This window comes from Microtus oregoni, unplaced genomic scaffold (assembly GCF_018167655.1).
Source record: "Microtus oregoni isolate MIOR12 unplaced genomic scaffold, Mior012 000059F_ref0000304, whole genome shotgun sequence".
Lineage (NCBI taxonomy): Eukaryota > Metazoa > Chordata > Mammalia > Rodentia > Cricetidae > Microtus > Microtus oregoni.
In genome coordinates this window covers 2,345,380-2,364,563 of record NW_024543835.1, presented here as the reverse complement: position 1 = coordinate 2,364,563, position 19,184 = coordinate 2,345,380, and positions in this window count along the sequence as shown.

The window sequence follows — 19,184 nt, the reverse complement described above, 5'->3', positions numbered from 1 at the left end:
TAGTCACACATTATGTCTTATAAAGTAGCCTGTAGGAGCCTAGTATTTATGAAAAATGATCATAACAAGAGAACTTTTCAAAGAGTGTTTACATGTAAGAGAATTAAGATAATACACATTCAAATGTTTTATGCACATTAATATATATGGAAAATACTTTAATATTATATATAATATTCTAATATTTATAAATTTTGTACCTAACAATCCCAGGAAAAATATAACTGTTGTCTATGTACTTTAGTCATATAGTTAACTTAATTTCTAAACATAAAATTCTATTCTTTTTAAAACAAATGCTATTTTCAAAACAAATAGTTTATTAAAATAAATACAATTTTTTAAAAAGATTTCTTTTTGTATTTCTGTCCATGTGTGGGTGCCCCCATGTATAATATATGTGCAAGTGCACACAGAAGACTTGAGTTACAGGCACTTGTGAACAGCCTACATTGGATGTTGGAAACTGAACTCTAGTCAACTGGAAGAGCAGAAAACATTCATAAATACTGAGCCATCTCTCCAACAGCACAAAATCTGTTATGATCATTAACAACCTTGAACCAATTTTATGCAAGTTAAGCAATCGGCACAAATTTATACATGTTGTAAATGTTTGGACAAGGAATTCTAGCTAAAATGGCTTTATAGCAAAACTTAAGTTCTTACTATCCATTTGACACAGAAATGATAGAAACAAAGAAAGATAACTAACTTCCAACGTTTTGCATTTTCCATTCAACCTTGTGCACAGCCACTGGTAGTTGGTGGTGAGAGTTTCAAGTTCCTTTTTTAAGGCCTCTTGTGCTGCAGGTGGAGCCTGAGCTATGACACTATTTACAGTCTCAGTGAGCAGGTTCACTTTTGTTTCTTTTTGTAGTGCCTCTTCTCTAGCTCTCTGAAAAGAAAAGGATATTCTCTTAAGAGCAAGGCAACATTATCATTTCCAATATTAATTATTATAGACAACCTAATTTCTTCCTAGTAGCACTCTAATTGGTATACTTCATAAACATAAACTTAATGCTTATTTCAGTTCTTTTCAGATCATTTTCATTATAAATTTCATTATAAATTTATAATGAAAATTTTCATTTTCATTATAAATTTGAAAAAAATACTATCAAAATATAATTGAGTTCTAATAATAATAGTTTCAACTAAGTATGGTGCCATATACCTGTTTGCCCTCTTCTTTAGAGGTAGAGCAAAAAAGAAAATTACCTTAAGGCCATTCTTGGATATATAGTTATATATGAGGTCATCTTAGGCAAAATGAAACTTAGTCTCAAAAAATAATAATTTAATAAGCTATCTGTACATTAGTATATATATATATATATGTCAAATATATATATATATATATATATATATGTTTTATATAAAGTTTCAAAAAATTAAGAAACAAATATTTTAATACTAGGTTTTAAAAATATTTAGAAGTCTATGATTAAATCACTTATAAATTATTCAGGTAGATCAACTTTGAATATAGTAAAGATACTATCTAAATCAAAAGATACTAAATATAAACAGAAATTCCTTAATGCAATATTTGATATATTTTGTTGAAAAAAATCTTCAGTGCTTGGAAACATAGAAATAACCTAGAAAGCTTAAGTATAATATCTCACAGCTGTCCCTCCTATTCTCCTATGAAAGACAATTTGTTTCATGAAGCTTAAAAATTGGATCAGTCTATTTTGCACACATCGAAAGGTAGTCCAATAAGATTACTTAGTAGTATATATGTAAACATTATACATGTACTAAACAACTTACATCTACACTGGATATAGCATAGCGTGTAAAGCACTCTCCTGTCCCCTGTCCTGGTTCTCATAAATGGCTTTAATAATCATGATTTCAGTCTTACTCTTGTTTTCCTTCTGGACAGGTAAGCAAATGTGTAGTAGTGTTACCTCTACTCACCAGAAATAACCCATCTAAGCAAAGCCCTTATGTTGGTCTTCAACATTGTCTGACACTAAAACAAATCTTTAGCTACTTTTTGTTTTGTTCATACTATCAAGGATTTCTCACAGTGTCTATTTTGCTCATTGTAGAGAGTTTAAGAAAGCAAATAATCCTCACAAGAAAGTAGTATATGTCATTTAGTCGGAGGCTATTTACACTTAACCCGTAATGTGAAAATATATTTTAAAACGGACATACAGAGAGAAACATAGAGAAAGAGAGAGACAATCTATAGTTTAGATTCTTCCTGAATTTAACAATACTGACTATAAATAGTAAGTAAAGTTTAGTTTGCTTGAAAAAGAAATGTCATTACCTGAATAAGGAGTGGGTATAGGAAAGCAAAGGAAAATTATGAAGATCTAGATAATTCTAGCCAATTTCGTTAATGATTAGACATTAATTCTACAGGAAAGCTCTGGAAAACAGATGCCTCAGAATTATTGTGTTCGTAGGTGAGGGAATTGGAGGGTGGTATACCCATATTTTTCCGCAATTGATTGAAAGGCAGTAGACACATTTTACTTTCCTAATTACATGTAGCCTGTCACAAAATTTTGAAGTGGAACCCAGGCAAAACAATACAGATTTTGGCTAGTAGAATTTGGGCCTAAATACAAATGGTGGGAAGAATTCAGAATATGCTAAGGGCATGGACAAGAGAGGTTTAAAATTCTATGTCATATATTTATAGTTTAGTATAATTAAACTTTCCATTGAAAGTTTAATTTCAAAGATGCCATAAGTACATATTATGATAGAAAAATACGAGACAATTTAACTATAAAATGTTGGCCTCCATAGATTTCAAATTACGTATTTGAAAAACAGTCCATTCTTGTAAACATTTTTGACATCATATGAACTTGGGGTTTGTTTCTATTTAAATCCTGTTTTCCTATAGTAATATAAACATTTTCAATAACTTTCACTTTGCCACCAATGGTACATTAATACCAATCCTTACACATTTTGTTATCCTTTATTAGACATTCAGAGAGTCAAGTGATTTAAGTGAATAGTTCTAGGATTATGCTTTTTCATTCTGATGGTTTGTGTTAAACTAGCCTAAAGTCTGATGTGGATTGAGAATGAAGTATCATAATATCTTCCATAAGTGCAATCACTATTTATACAAACGATAATTAACTGTCTAAAGAGTAAGAAAGAGTTCTTTATTTTACAACTTTTACACAATGTTTTATGACTACTGGTTTAAATTTTATAGAGATTTTGGGAAGAAACAACAAAATTTGCAAATTAAGATAGGTATTAAGAATGGTGTTAATATAATTTAGATACTATCTTCAAAAAAGTGTATCTTTTGGGAGGGGCAGCAGCGGCAGCGCCAGACGCACAGAGGCGCGGCGGTGGCGGCATCAGATGCACAGAGGCGCGGCGGCGGTGGCGCCAGATGCGGCGCAGCGGCGGCCAGACCCAAGCGGCTGGGACAGGTGTGCAATAAGGAGAGCAGATCGCCCTACTACAATTGAATCAAAGAGGTAGGCCTTTGGTTGGCCAGGTCACTGGCACAAGGGGAGCCTGGTCCTGTCCTGAAGATCCTTCGGAGGGGTGAGAGGGTTCTTGGCCTGCAGCAGGAACCACGAAAGAGAGTGAGGGCATTTTGTAAGCGGAGCCCTTGGCCAGCAGGGAAACCTGATCCGGTTTCTTTTTTTTTTTTTTTTTTTTTCTGCAGACAAGCCTTTATTCCACTTTCTTACACAGTATATATAGCCCTCAGCAGGGGAGGCCAAGCCAGCAAAAGCGGGAAGCTCATCACCGTAACTCAATGGCTTAGGGGTTAACATCATTAGAAACATTGCTGAAAACAAGATTGTTCCTGTCTTTGTTCCTGTTTTCAACCAACCGCAAGAGTGCAAAACAGATCAAGTGGGGGTGCAAGGACCTCTCCTCAAGGGATGCAACAATTCCCCCTTTTTTTTTTCGGTTTCTAAAGGATCCATTGGATAGGATCAATAGGAGGAGAGGGGCAGGCGCCAAGGCAAGAACTCACCCAATAATCCGAAAAACAACATGAAAACATCAGAAACCAATGATCTTACAACAGAAGTATTTGAACAACCTAACACAGAAGAAGTGGAAAAAATCGACTTTATGAAGATAATAGAGTCCCTTAAACAACATGTAAAAAATGCCCTTATAGAAATGGATGAGAAGTATAACAAAAAGTTTGAAGAAATGAGTAAATACGTACATGATACCCTGGGAAACCAAGAAAAAACCATCAAACAGGTAATGGAAACAGTTCAAGAATTGAAAACTGAAATGAAGGCAAAGAAGAAAATGCAAACTGAGGACCAGCTGGATATGGAAAATCTAGGCCAACGAGCAGAGTCTACAGAAACAAGCATAATCAATAGAATACAAGAGCTAGAAGAAAGACTCTCAGATGCTGAGGACACCATAGAGAAAATAAACGAACAGATCAAAGAAAACAGCAAAGCCAACAAATTCTCAACACAAAACATTCAGGAACTATGGGACACAATAAAAAAACCAAACCTAAGCTTTTTCAGACCTAGGCCAGCTGGCCTTGGTGAGATCCCAATAGAACATCCCCATTGTCTTAGTGTGTGGGTGCACCCCTTGTGGTCCTGAGTTCCTTGCTCATGCTCCGTCTCCTTCTGCTCCTGATTTGGACCTTGAGATTTCTGTCCGGTGCTCCCATGTGGGTCTCTGTCTCTGTCTCCTTTCATCGCCTGATGAAGGTTAATATTCCTGAGGATGCCTATGTGTTTGTCTTTGGATTCACCTTATTTAGCTTCTCTAGGAACATGAATTATAGGCTCAATGTCCTTTATTTATGGCTAGAAACCAAATATGAGCTGAAAAAGCATGGGATAAATCCGGACTAGCTGAACATAGCGGACAATGAGGAATACTGAGAATTCAAGAACAATTGCAGTGGGTTTTTGATCCTACTGCACGTACTGGCTTTGTGGGAGCCTAGGCAGTTTGAATGCTCACCTTACGAGACCTGGATAGAGGTGGGCAGTCCTTGGGCTTCCCACAGGTCAGGGAACCCTGATTGCTCTTCGAGCAGATGAGGGGGGGGACTTGATCGGGGGAGGGGGAGGGAAATGGGAAGCGGTTGTGGGGACGAGGCAGAAATCCTTAATAAATAAATAAATTAAAAAAAAAGAATCTTGCAAAGTTGAAAAAAAAAAACAAACCTAAGAATAATAGGAATAGAAGAAGGAGAAGAGTCACAGCTCAAAGGCTCAGAAAATATTTTCAACAAAATTATGGAAGAAAACTTTCCCAACTTAAAGAAAGATATTCATTTAAATATTCAAGAAGCATACAGAACACCAAACATACTGGATCAAAGAAAAACATCTCCTCGCCATATAATAATCAAAACACAAAATATACAGGTTAAAGAAAGAATATTAAGAGCTGCAAAAGAAAAAGGGCAAGTAACTTATAAAGGTAAACCGATCAGACTTACACCTGACTTCTCGATGGAAACTATGAAAGCCAGAAGGTCCTGGATAGAGGTTCTGCAGAAGCTAAGAGACCATGGATGCAAACCCAAACTACTATACCCAGCCAAGCTATCGTTCACTATCAACGGAGAAAACAAGACATTCCAGGATAAGAACAAATTTAAACAATACGTAGCCACAAATCCAGCCCTACAGAAAGTAATAGAAGGAAAATCGCAACCCAAGGAATCCAACACTGCCAACACTGCCTACAATAACCCAGGCATCTAATGACCCTTCACGAGCACATCTCAAAGAAAGGAGACACACAATCTCTACTACCAAAAGCAATAAGAATAACCGGAGTAAACAACCACTGGTCATTAATATCACTTAATATTAATGGGCTCAATTCACCTATAAAAAGGCACAGGCTAAAAGATTGGATACGAAAACAGGATCCAACATTCTGCTGTTTGCAAGAAACACATCTCAACCACAAAGACAGGCACCTACTCAGAGTAAAGGGTTGGGAAAAGGTGTTTCAAGCAAATGGTCCTAAGAAAAAAGCAGGTGTGGCCATACTAATTTCTAACAAAACTGACTTCAAACTAAAATCAATCAGAAGAGACCGAGACGGTCACTTTATACTCATAACAGGAACAATTCATCAGGAGGACGTCTCAATCCTGAATATATACGCCCCCAATATAAAAGCACCTACTTATGTAAAAGAAATATTACTAGAACTCAAGGCAGACATCAAACCACACACACTAGTAGTAGGAGACTTCAAAACACCTCTCTCTCCAAGGGACAGGTCAATCAGACAGAAACCTAATAGAGAATTAAGAGAATTATTGGAGGTAATGAAGCAAATGGACTTAACAGACATCTATAGAACATTCCACCCAAATAGGAAAGAATATACCTTCTTCTCTGCAGCTCATGGAACCTTCTCAAAAATTGACCACATACTCGGAAACAAAGGAAACCTCCACAGATACAAAAAAAAATATCAGTGTCCACCTGTGTCTTATCAGATCATCACGGATTAAAGTTAGAAGGCAACAACCACGCTGCCCCCAAAAAACCGACAAACTCATGGAAACTGAACAGTCAACTACTGAACCACACCTGGGTCAAGGAAGAAATCAAGAAAGAAATTAAAGTCTTCCTTGAATTTAATGAAAATAAAGGGACAACATACTCAAACCTATGGGACACAATGAAAGCAGTGCTAAGAGGAAAGTTCATAGCACTAAGTGCCCACTTAAAGAAAATGGAGAATGCAAACATTGGGGACTTAAAAACACACCTGAAAGCTCTAGAAAAAAAAGAAGCAGACGCGCCCAGGAGAAGTAGAAGACTGGAAATAATAAAACTGAGGGCTGAAATCAACAAAATAGAAACACAGAAAACAGTCCAAAGAATCAATGAAACAAAAAGCTGGTTCTTGGAGAAAATCAACAAGATCGACAAACCCCTATCCAAACTAATTAAACGACAGAGAGAGAACACGCAAATAAATAAGATCAGAAATGAAAAGGGGGACATAACCACAGACACAGAGGAAATTCAGAGAATCATTAGATCTTACTACAAAAGCCTGTATGCCACAAAACTGGAAAATACAAAAGAAATGGACATTTTTTTAAATAAGTATCATATACCAAAGCTAAACCAAGACCAGGTGAATGATCTAAATAGACCGGTTTCTCGCGAAGAATTAGAAATGGTTATCAAAAATCTCCCTTCGAAAAAAATCCCAGGACCAGATGGTTTCAATGCAGAATTCTACCAGAACTTCCAAGAAGAATTAATACCTATACTCCTTAAGGTATTTCACAATATAGAATCAGAAGAGTCATTGCCAAATTCCTTTTATGAAGCTACGGTTACCCTGATACCAAAACCACAAAAAGACCCAACCAAGAAAGAGAATTACAGACCGATCTCACTCATGAACATCGACGCAAAAATCTTCAATAAAATACTGGCAAACCGAATCCAAGAACACATAAGAAAAATTATCCATTATGATCAAGTAGGCTTCATCCCAGAGATGCAGGGCTGGTTCAACATACGCAAATCTATCAATGTAATCCACCATATAAATAAACTGAAAGAAAAAAAACATATGATCATTTCACTAGATGCGGAAAAAGCATTCGACAAAATTCAACACCCCTTTATGATAAAGGTCTTGGAGAGAATAGGGATACAAGGGTCCTACCTAAATATAATAAAAGCTATTTACAGCAAGCCAACAGCTAACATTAAATTAAACGGAGAAAAACTCAAAGCCATCCCACTAAAATCAGGAACACAACAAGGATGTCAACTCTCGCCATACCTCTTCAATATAGTGCTTGAAATTCTAGCAATAGCAATAAGACAACATAAGGAGATCAAGGGGATTCGTATTGGAAAGGAAGAAGTTAAGCTTTCGTTATTTGCAGATGATATGATAGTGTACATAAGCGACCCCAAAAATTCTACCAAAGAACTCCTACAGCTGATAAACAGCTTTAGTAATGTGGGAGGATACAAGATCAACTCCAAAAAATCAGTTGCCTTCCTATACACCAAGGATAAGGAAGCAGAGAGGGAAATCAGAGAAGCATCACCTTTCACGATAGCCACAAATAGCATAAAATACCTTGGGGTAACCCTGACCAAGGAAGTGAAAGATCTACTTGACAAGAACTATAAGTCTTTGAAGAAAGAAATTGAAGAAGACACCAGAAAATGGAAAGACCTCCCTTGCTCTTGGATTGGGAGGACCAACATAGTAAAAATGGCAATTCTACCAAAAGCAATCTATAGATTCAATGCAATCCCCATCAAAATCCCATCAAAATTCTTCACAGATCTGGAGAAGACAATAATCAACTTTATATGGAAAAACAAAAAACCCAGGATAGCCAAAACAATCTTATACAATAAAGGTTTGTCTGGAGGCATTACCATCCCTGACTTCAAACTCTATTACAGAGCTACAGTATTGAAAACAGCTTGGTATTGGCATAAAAAACAGAGAAGTCGACCAATGGAATCGAATAGAAGACCCTGACATTAACCCACAAACCTATGAACACCTGATCTTCGATAAAGGAGCTAAAAGTATACAATGGAAAAAAGAGAGCATCTTCAACAAATGGTGCTGGCAAAACTGGATGTCAATCTGTAGAAGAATGAAAATAGATCCATATCTATCACCATGCACAAAACTCAAATCCAAATGGATTAAAGACCTCAATATCAGTCCGAACACACTGAACCTGATAGAAGAGAAAGTGGGAAGTACTCTACAGCACATGGGCACAGGAGACCACTTTCTATGTATAACCCCAGCAGCACAGACACTAAGGGCATCATTGAATAAATGGGACTTCCTGAGGCTGAGAAGCTTCTGTAAAGCAAAGGACACTGTCACTAAGACAAAAAGACAACCCACTGACTGGGAGAAGATCTTCACCAACCCTGCAACTGACAAAGGTTTGATCTCCAAAATATATAAAGAACTCAAGAAACTAGACCGTAAAAGGCTAATCAACCCAATTACAAAATGGGGCACTGATCTGAACAGAGAATTCTCAACAGAAGACTACTTCAAATGGCCAAAAGACATTTAAGGTCATGCTCAACTTCCTTAGCGATCAGGGAAATGCAAATCAAGACAACTTTAAGATACCACCTTACACCTGTCAGAATGGCTAAAATAAAAAACACCAATGATAGCCTTTGCTGGAGAGGTTCTGGAGAAAGGGGTACACTCACCCATTGCTGGTGGGAATGCAAACTTGTGCAACCACTCTGGAAAGCAGTGTTTCGGTTTCTCAGGAAATTCGGGATCAAGCTACCCCTGGATCCAGCAATACCACTCTTGGGAATATACCCAAGAGAGGCCCTATCATACAACAAAAGTATATGCTCAACTATGTTCATGGCAGCATTGTTTGTAATAGCCAGAACCTGGAAACAACCTAGATGCCCCTCAACGGAAGAATGGATGAAGAAAGTATGGAATATATACATATTAGAGTATTACTCAGCAGTAAAAAACAAGGACTTCTTGAATTTTGCATACAAATGGATGGAAATAGAAAACACTATCCTGAGTGAGGTAAGCCAGACCCAAAAAGAGGAACATGGGATGTACTCACTCATATTTGGTTTCTAGCCATAAATAAAGGACATTGAGCCTATAATTCATGTTCCTAGAGAAGCTAAATAAGGTGAATCCAAAGACAAACACATAGGCATCCTCTGGAATATTAACCTTCATCAGGCGATGAAAGGAGACAGAGACAGAGACCCACACGGGAGCACCGGACAGAAATCTCAAGGTCCAAATCAGGAGCAGAAGGAGACGGAACACGAGCAAGGAACTCAGGACCACGAGGGGTGCACCCACACACTAAGACAATGGGGATGTTCTATTGGGATCTCACCAAGGCCAGCTGGCCTAGGTCTGAAAAAGCATGGGATAAATCCGGACTAGCTGAACATAGCGGACAATGAGGAATACTGAGAATTCAAGAACAATTGCAGTGGGTTTTTGATCCTACTGCACGTACTGGCTTTGTGGGAGCCTAGGCAGTTTGAATGCTCACCTTACGAGACCTGGATAGAGGTGGGCAGTCCTTGGGCTTCCCACAGGTCAGGGAACCCTGATTGCTCTTCGAGCAGATGAGGGGGGGGGGGACTTGATCGGGGGAGGGGGAGGGAAATGGGAAGCGGTTGTGGGGACGAGGCAGAAATCCTTAATAAATAAATAAATTAAAAAAAAGTGTATCTTTTGGCATTTGGTGCATCTAACTAACTATATATATATATATATATATATATATATATATATATATATATGTGTGTGTGTGTGTGTGTGTGTGTGTGTGTGTGTGTGTGTGTATCGTTAGATACATAGAAATTACCTGCATATACATTATCAGTTGCCCCTCATCAGTAATATTTTGACTGATACTTTTTAATAGGTGGTTATACTAGTCAAAAATTTAGTCATTGGGATTAAATGGAAAATTACTGAAAATTTAATGTTTCATAGACACCCTAAAACTCATTGAATTCCAAATTCTGAATCATGGGAACAGTGTCATCTATTTTATTTATCATTTATCACTTATTATATTTGTGTGTGTATACATCCGGATATCAGAAGACGGTTTGTGTTAGATAAATGATGCTCCCCTTCTACCATATGGGTCCAAAAGCTGCAACTTGAGTCCTCTTGCTTGGCAACAAGCACTTTTGCACTAATCCTCTCACCATCTTTTAAGTAACCATTTATACCAATTGTGCAGATTGTTCTGATACCATCTCTAGTACAAATACCACCGCTTTAGTGATTAAGCAAATGCATATTTCTATTATTTCTTTATATTACGACTACATGGTTTCCTAAGTTCCATAATTAAAACTAGAGTAGTTAAATGTTAATAAAAGAAAATATGTTAAAAATATAATTAAAGATTTTTTTTTACAAAGTTTTAGAATATAATCAATGACAGTCTTCAAAAAATATTCAAAGTAGGAGGCTGCACATCAAAAACTCCCTTTAGGTCCCTTTATGACAGAAGAGGTTTTTTTTTACTTGTAAATTAAAATAAGTTACCAAGCAGTAGTGTCATTTTAATGTCACAGAAGAAAATAAACATAAAGAATGTATCTGTTTGTTCTCTTAAAGAGATGTCAAAATAACTCTGCTGGCATTTGCAACAATACAAATAAAGTTGTTCTTCAAATGAGCACAGCTAGAAATCTGTCGGAAGCCCGATCACTGCATACCAGACAGCAAACTGACCTCAAGAAATTCTTTGACTTGCAAGCAGAAACTCAAGAAATTGAATTTCCTTGCCAATTCCCTCAGCTACTGTTGCCAGAGGCTGCCTGAGCCATTCTTTTTCAATTTTCCAGCATACTGCACCAATTGTGCAACTCGACCAATTATTTAAACATGCCAATCAAAGTGAACAAATTGATTGGACCACTCACTTACTTTTAGGATTGTTTTCACAATTTTAAAATTTGAAGCACAACACTACTCTCCATCCATAGAAATAAAACAGGAAAATAGTATCTCACTGGGCTATGTGTATGTGTATGTATTTGTATATATACATGCACACACGCACACACACACACATGTATAAACATATATGTACACACAAACGCACACATATACATATGCATACACACACACACACACACACACACACACACACACATATATATATATATATATATATATATATATATATATATATATATATAGGCTGCTCCAGTTACACAAGCAGTTAGCATGAGTACTTATAAAAATACAAAATAGATAGAGAGACAATGAGTACAAAACAAAAGAATTCATCACGAAGCAAAGCAGGTGCTAAGGTGACATTGATCTTCTGAGAGATCTGAAGTTTTATTTATTGACTTCCATTAAAGGTAATAGAAAAAATGTCACCCAACAACTGTGATATAAGAAGATGGAACTCAAAAGGTGGCAATGATTTTGAAAATTAAAAAGGTGTTATTCCAAAATATAATAGGTCAAAACAGAATGGGGCGGCATATCATCGATTCATGTTGTTCAACTACATATAAACCATGAGTAGCTATAATTAATTGTTCTATTGGGGGTTTACCTTAATTATTTCTGATTAGCAGAGAAAGTAGGATCTCTGTTACCGTAAAAATACCTACCATTAATATGGCTAGTCTCATCGTGACCTCTTCACAATCAAATTGAAAATCATCATAGACTTAATGAGAAATCCTTTAAAGCTCTACCCTGCTTACTCAGAATGAAAATTCTTATCATTGCCCACACGACTCTGGTGGCAAAGGATGTTTATCCATTGCCTCAAATGAACCTCATGTTATTTAGCCTCTGATCTATCGCTTTTGTGTAGGCAGTGCTTCACTACTTCCTTTCTCAATTTGTCATAGTGTCTTTGCTAGAAGTATTTCCTGTGACAGGAATGCGCTCCCCTGATTTATTTTGGAACACTGGCTTTTTCTCATGACTCAGATCTCCCACATTAAACATACTTCCTCACAGATGCTTTAAAAGCAAAATAGCATCTCACACCCATCAATTGTCCGGCAATCAGTAATCATTTTCCATTTTATGAAGCAAGTGCTGTTCTTTTTTGAAAGTTTCTATAAACACCATTCCCAAGTTCCTATAAGAACAGTAATATAAAAAGTACACATTTTGCAGAATCACAGTTTCAAAGATGTTATTTTTCCAGTTTTTTTTTCCTTTGGTTTCTTTTACCTTCATCTCTTCAACTGCAGTCTGTAATTCTTCTGGAGTTTTGTATTCAAAATCTCTCTCTAGATATTCTTCTTCAGCTTGTGTCATCCACTCATGCATCTCTGATAAGTCTTTCTGGAGACTGACAGTTTTATCCAAACCTGCTTTCAAGGCTTCCTTCCTGGTGTAGACCTTTCATAAAACAATCAAGCAAACAAGAACAGCAATAGCAAAAGTTAAAACATAAGCATTGGCAGTGAATAGGAATCATTTTCACCATATTACTGATCAGTCTATACATAATGAAAAGCTTGGATAGTAAAGATAAAGCAAGAAGGAACATGAGTAATGAGATAAATAACCCAGATTTCACCCTCTGCTCTATGAAAGAGGCTATTGAATATACTTGGGTCCATTTGGCAATGTTCGGCCCAATGCACAACCAGCTTAGAGAGACTGGTGCTGTGAATTCTTTTCACTTCCATCCCTCACTAAAGGAACTTGTGGGCTCAATGATCAGACCAGCAGAGCTGACCAGAATAGGCAGTTGAAGAAAACCTTAAACTAATGGGGTTTGAATGTGCTTTATAGTTGTAAATATAATCTGGAGCTACTTAGTTTGCACCATTAATAAAATAACCAGGTTGCTACATTATATGGCAATATATATATATACATATATATATATATATATATATATTTGTGTGTATATATATATTTGTATATATATATATATATATGGCAATTCTCTTTGTGAATAGAAAAATAGAAAATATGTGCAGTAAATAATTTTATTGGCCCATATACAATTGACCACTTTACATAATTATGTATATTTTGTGAACAATTTTAAATATTCTAGTACTTAAAAGTTGTATAAGTACTTAAAAGTCTCATAAATCTAAGTAAAAAACAGTGGAAATGCATAGGTGGTTCATTAAAAAGAATATATCGTGATGTACAATACAGACATACATATAGATGTAAAGATGGATAGATAGATAGAGATACATAGAATATGATGTTGTATAATATGTATCATAAGTATAATGGGTATACCTTCAAAGGATGTTCAAATGTGACTAATAGTTAAGTGATAAATATCAATACATTTCATAAATAAAAAGGCAAAGAATAATTAGTGAAGACAAACATTTTGGAAGAGGTAGCAGAAAGATCTTTCCATGCCTGTTGAGAATAACATGAAATAGCAGGCTACCTTACTAGAGTATATTACTAAAATATATTTAAAGTACTAATACTAAACCTGAATTTCCTTTTTTCATTCTTAAGAGTGAATCAGAGTATATAGAGTTGCATGTATGCTGTTGAATTCAGCTTGGAAATATCAGTTGATTAGAAAGAATTCTAGGTATTTGTAATAGGTGAATAAACAAATTATGATATAAACTGACCATTAACTTATCTATAGTAAAATTAAAAGTAACTCAACTGTGTATATATATATATATATATATATATATATATATATATATGCAGTATTTAAAAATCAAGTTGTTAAATAATGTATGTAGACATATGAAATATATGTCTGAGAATGTTGATTGTTTTGTTTTATTGGCCATTTTCTTTGATGCTGGAGATCAGACCCAGGGTCTCCCAGAAAGTATACAAAGCCTGGATGAATGAGAAACAGACCCTTCTTATAAAGTCCAGATTTTAAAACCACATCACTTTCTGAAAACTTAAGTTGTTTTATACTTTAGTGCTAATTCATCACAAAATCAGCAAAACCTCTAACTTCTAAAAAAAATGCCTTATTAGAACAGCTTGTTCCAAAGTAGCAGACTGTTACCCTTAGTGTAAAATGCTTCACTCTCTGTTCACATGTAACTCTTTAGTGATTCTGACCAGATGTGAACAAGTTTCTATATTTTGAATAATGCCTTGTTTTACAAAAATGACGTTTTCTGTATGTTTGATACTAAATATCTTATAATTACAAATCAATAATAATTAATGTAATGTAATTATTATGTTTTTTTTTCTCTTTAGTTCAATATACTAACCTATCTACCAAAGCAAATACTTCTCTTGAATATATCACCAACACCTATTCTGATAAATACATATTTTTTCACAGTAAATCCATAAAGACCCAGAGCCAACACACTATTAAATTTTGTATTATTTCTTTTCTTTTCTTTTTAAAAAGAAAACAAATTATTTTTTTTTTCATTTTACATACCAATCCTAGTTCCTACTTCCTCCCTTTCTCCCATCCCCTCCAAATAAGCCCCACCCCATGCCATCCACTCTTCAGAGAGGGTAAGGTACATTGCTTTGGGGAAGGTTTAAGGCCCTCCCTACTATATCCAGGCTGAACAAAGTATCCATCTAAAGAGAATAGGTTCGCAAAAAAAGCCAGTATAAATAGAAGGGATAAATCTTGGTGCCACTGCCAGTGGTCCCACAGTCTGCCACAGTAATACAAATGTGACCCACACTCCGAGAGTCTAGTTTGGACCTATGCTGATTCCTTCACTGTCAGGATTGAGTTAGTGAGCTCTCATTAGCTCAGGTAAACTGTTTTACTGGATGTCTGCATCATGGTCTTGACCTCTTTGCTCACATTCTCACTCCTCCCAGGGGAGAAGCAGGAAGAAGGAACAGGATAGTAGAGATGGAGGAAAGACTGAGATAAGAGCAAGAAAAGAGATGTCTTGGTTGAGGAAGTCATTATGGGGCTAGCAAGAAACCTGGCACTAGAGAAATTCCCAGGAATCCACAAGGATGACCCTAGCTAAGACCCTAAGCAATTGAGGAGAGGGTGCCTGAACTGGCCTTGCCCTGTAGTTAGATTGACAACTATTTTAAATGTCACTATAAAACCTTCATCCAGCAAATGATGGAAACAAAAACAGAGACCCACAGCAAAGTAGCATGCTATTAAATTTTTACATAGTTACAATTCTTTCTCTGAATCTTTTGAAGCTGTTGAAAATACAAAGTATTAAAAAGACTAATAGAATTTAATCAAGATTTGTAGTGAAAGAGTCATGCTATACTATACAAATAAACTAGAGTAAAAGGGTTGGCAGCAGACTTTCTAAGGACTGAATGGTACATTCTGAGAAGATAACGTAAGTGTCCTGGAAGTGGAACTCGTTGGAATCAGAAAAAGTGATTCTAGGGACAGAAGTCAGTCCCTAAAAAGATAACATCATTTGTCTTCCTTCATGTTCATAACTAACCTAAGAACTTGTTAGCAAGCATAGCTTCTAAATTCCTCCACAAACCTGAAAAAGCATGGCTTTACTAGCCAGAGAGAAATTCTGAACCTTTTTTTTTCCTAAATTAAAAGGGTTACATGGCATTACCTCTTAAATATATCATATTGCAATGCTAAACTGTCATGATCTACACAGCTGTCAGTACCAGCTGATTACAGTGCATTCTAGTTCTTCTTGTCTTAATGTTGTGAAATTTTCAAGTATAATATTGAGTACTATTTCACGTATAATCTTTAATATATGACTTCAGAATAAGAAATAACTTTAGTTTACTTAGATAAAGTTTAACTAGGGCTGGAGAGATGGCTCAGCTATTAAAGGCTAGGCTCAAAACCAAAAATATTAGATAAAGTTTAACTAATTTAAATTCCATCTTCTAATTTAACTAGCATTTTCATGATGCTAACTAAAATGTTCACTTTATTCCTGATTTACTTCTGATAATAAACATTTAGTAATTACGTAGTCAAATAAAAAGGCAAAGGAAATTGATGAATAAAATATCTAATTGGGCTATATCTTCAGTGCATTTAAACATTTTAATAAATATCTACACACTATGGTAATTTAAGGTATGTATAAACACAAAACTGTCTTTCTTCTCTCTCCCTTAATTCCTTACTTTCTTTGTGCTTAGTTCAATAATTTGTAGACTACCTTAATAAGAATTATCTTTTATTTTTTTACTAATATTTATTTATTTAGTATACAATATATGCCTTCAGGCCAGAAGAGGGCACCTGACCTCATTATAGATGGTTGTGAGCCACCATGTGGTTGCCGGGAATTGAACTCAGGACCTTTGGACTAGCAGGCAATGCTCTTACCGCTGAACCATCTCTCCAGCCCTATCTTTTATTTTTTTAAATAGCTAAAATCTTGACATGGATCATTCAGATCCATTATCTCTGAAATTTCAAATAATGTTTTTCTTCTTTATTTTTAAATATAATCTAAACTCATTGTCATTTTGTTATTTTAAAAATCAGACAGTGGGACTGATCTATTGGGAGCTCACCAAAGCCAGCTGGACTATGACTGAAAAAGCATGGGATAAAACTGGACTCTCTGAACATGGCGAACAATGAGGGCTGATGAGAAGCCAAGGATAATGGCACTGGGTTTTGATCCTACTTCATGTTCTGGCTTTGTGGGAGCCTAGCCAGTTTGGATGTTCACCTTCCTAGACATGGACGGAGGGGGGAGGACCTTGGACTTTCTACAGGGCAGGGAACCCTGACTCCTCTTTGGACTGGAGAGGGAGGGGGAGAAGGGGGGAGAAGGGTGGGAGGAGGGGGAGGGAAATGGGAGGCTGGGAGGAGGGGGAAACTTTTTTTTTCCTTTTCTCAATAAAAAAAAAGGAAAGAAAAAAATAAAAATCAGATTCGATTCAGGGATTGTTATGTATTTTCAACTAATACAGACATTTGAACTTTTATTAGAAAGTATTATTTAACATCAGAGTAAACACTACATATTCATTCTAATGTGCAAACATTTCTAGAAAGGACCAATTTACATTTAATTTCTATTTTCCCTCTGGAACAGTGAAGTGAAATCACCATATCCCACCCCCTGAAAACCTAGGTAATTTGGTGATAGAAAATATATGTGGAATATGATACCTCAAGAAAAAAAAGGAGATTTTTTTTTCAATACCAGGATTGGAAAATAGCTACACTCTATGGCTAGTTTTTGTTAGGCAACATGTCACTAAATTCATAACTTTACTTGAACAGTGAGTTCCTAATACACATTATAGAAAATAATAGGTCTCAAGCATGAAAACAAAATGAATTGAAAAGTTATTTAAAAAATGCTTCTATAAACTATAAAAAATCTGTTTGAGTAATGCTGTTGGCTTTCTTTTTTTCATTTCCTGCTGCTGATCCCACTTTTTTTTCTCAGTAAAATATTTGTGTTATTTCTAGTCCTCTGTTCAGGATCTTCCTAAAACTATTATATTTCATCTAGGCCTTGTGGAAATTTTCAGAGATATAATCCACCATGTAAGCGTTTGTACTCTGGGCAGCTGTTCTATCAATGATGAGAAGATTGGAAGAATGCAACTTAGCTGACCCTGGGCTATCTCAGCTGTGAGTTAATGGAACAGTTACGCATTTGTCAACAATTGTATCAACTGCACAGATTTGCTTTGACTTTCTCTTATAAATTCGTTCCTTTCTCAAACTTAGCCTTTGTCTTTTGGCATCATTACTTTCCAACTTTGAAAGGTTACTTAAAATAATCAAAGACTAATTATCTCTTCAATACAGAAATGAAAGGGCACAAAACTTAAAAGCAATTACTGCTTTAGTTCAAAATACAGTGATTTAAGCACGAACTATTTGATACACACTCCCCATGAATGTGCTTTATTTTCCACAATTTAATGCTGAAATTAGAAATAAATATCTACAAAAACGTCGTATTAACAGGATAACCTGAAAATGAATGCAGAGTTTATTTCCATATTATGTAAATATAAATATGTATTCTGTCCTCATTAAGTCAATTAATAAAATTGACCATTTTTAGAAATAAAGAAATTTTATTTCAGTTTTTAGTATGGATATTAGGTACTATTGAAAATATTGACTAAAATGTAGCCATATATGAGAGAAACAACTAATTTGTTTGAAATAAAAGTAGTTTTGACAGTCAACATAGTCAAGAAGAAAGTTTTCAATGTAAGTAATGATGAAGTCAGACCATCAGAAACTGTGCTAAATTCATGGACATAAGATAAGCCACAGTGAATTAAACTGTGCATACCTGGCGGCACATGTAATCACACTGACTGTTAAGTTCTCTGAGTTCTGTTTCAAATCTGGATGCAAATTCTTGTTCAGCTTCACTCTTTATCTTCTGACCACCTTCATTGACACTGTTTAGACTTGGCTGTATTGTCTGAATATCACTGACTAAAAGCTGAAGAAACAATGTGTTCTTTAACATGACAGAAAAAGTATCACCATTTACAATTATAAATATATATATATATATATATATAATTACATCTGAGATGAATTTTGATCACTAAAAGATTAACAAAACACAAATCTGCATAAAATCCTTAAAATATTCAGCGGCTGTTATGCTATCAATGATGCAGGAAATTATCTACACATATGCCACTTATCTCACAAAGACTTTCAAATAAACTAGGTATTTCTTGCTAGAAAATGAGTCAAATTAATGATCTTCATACATGAATAGCTTCAAAAT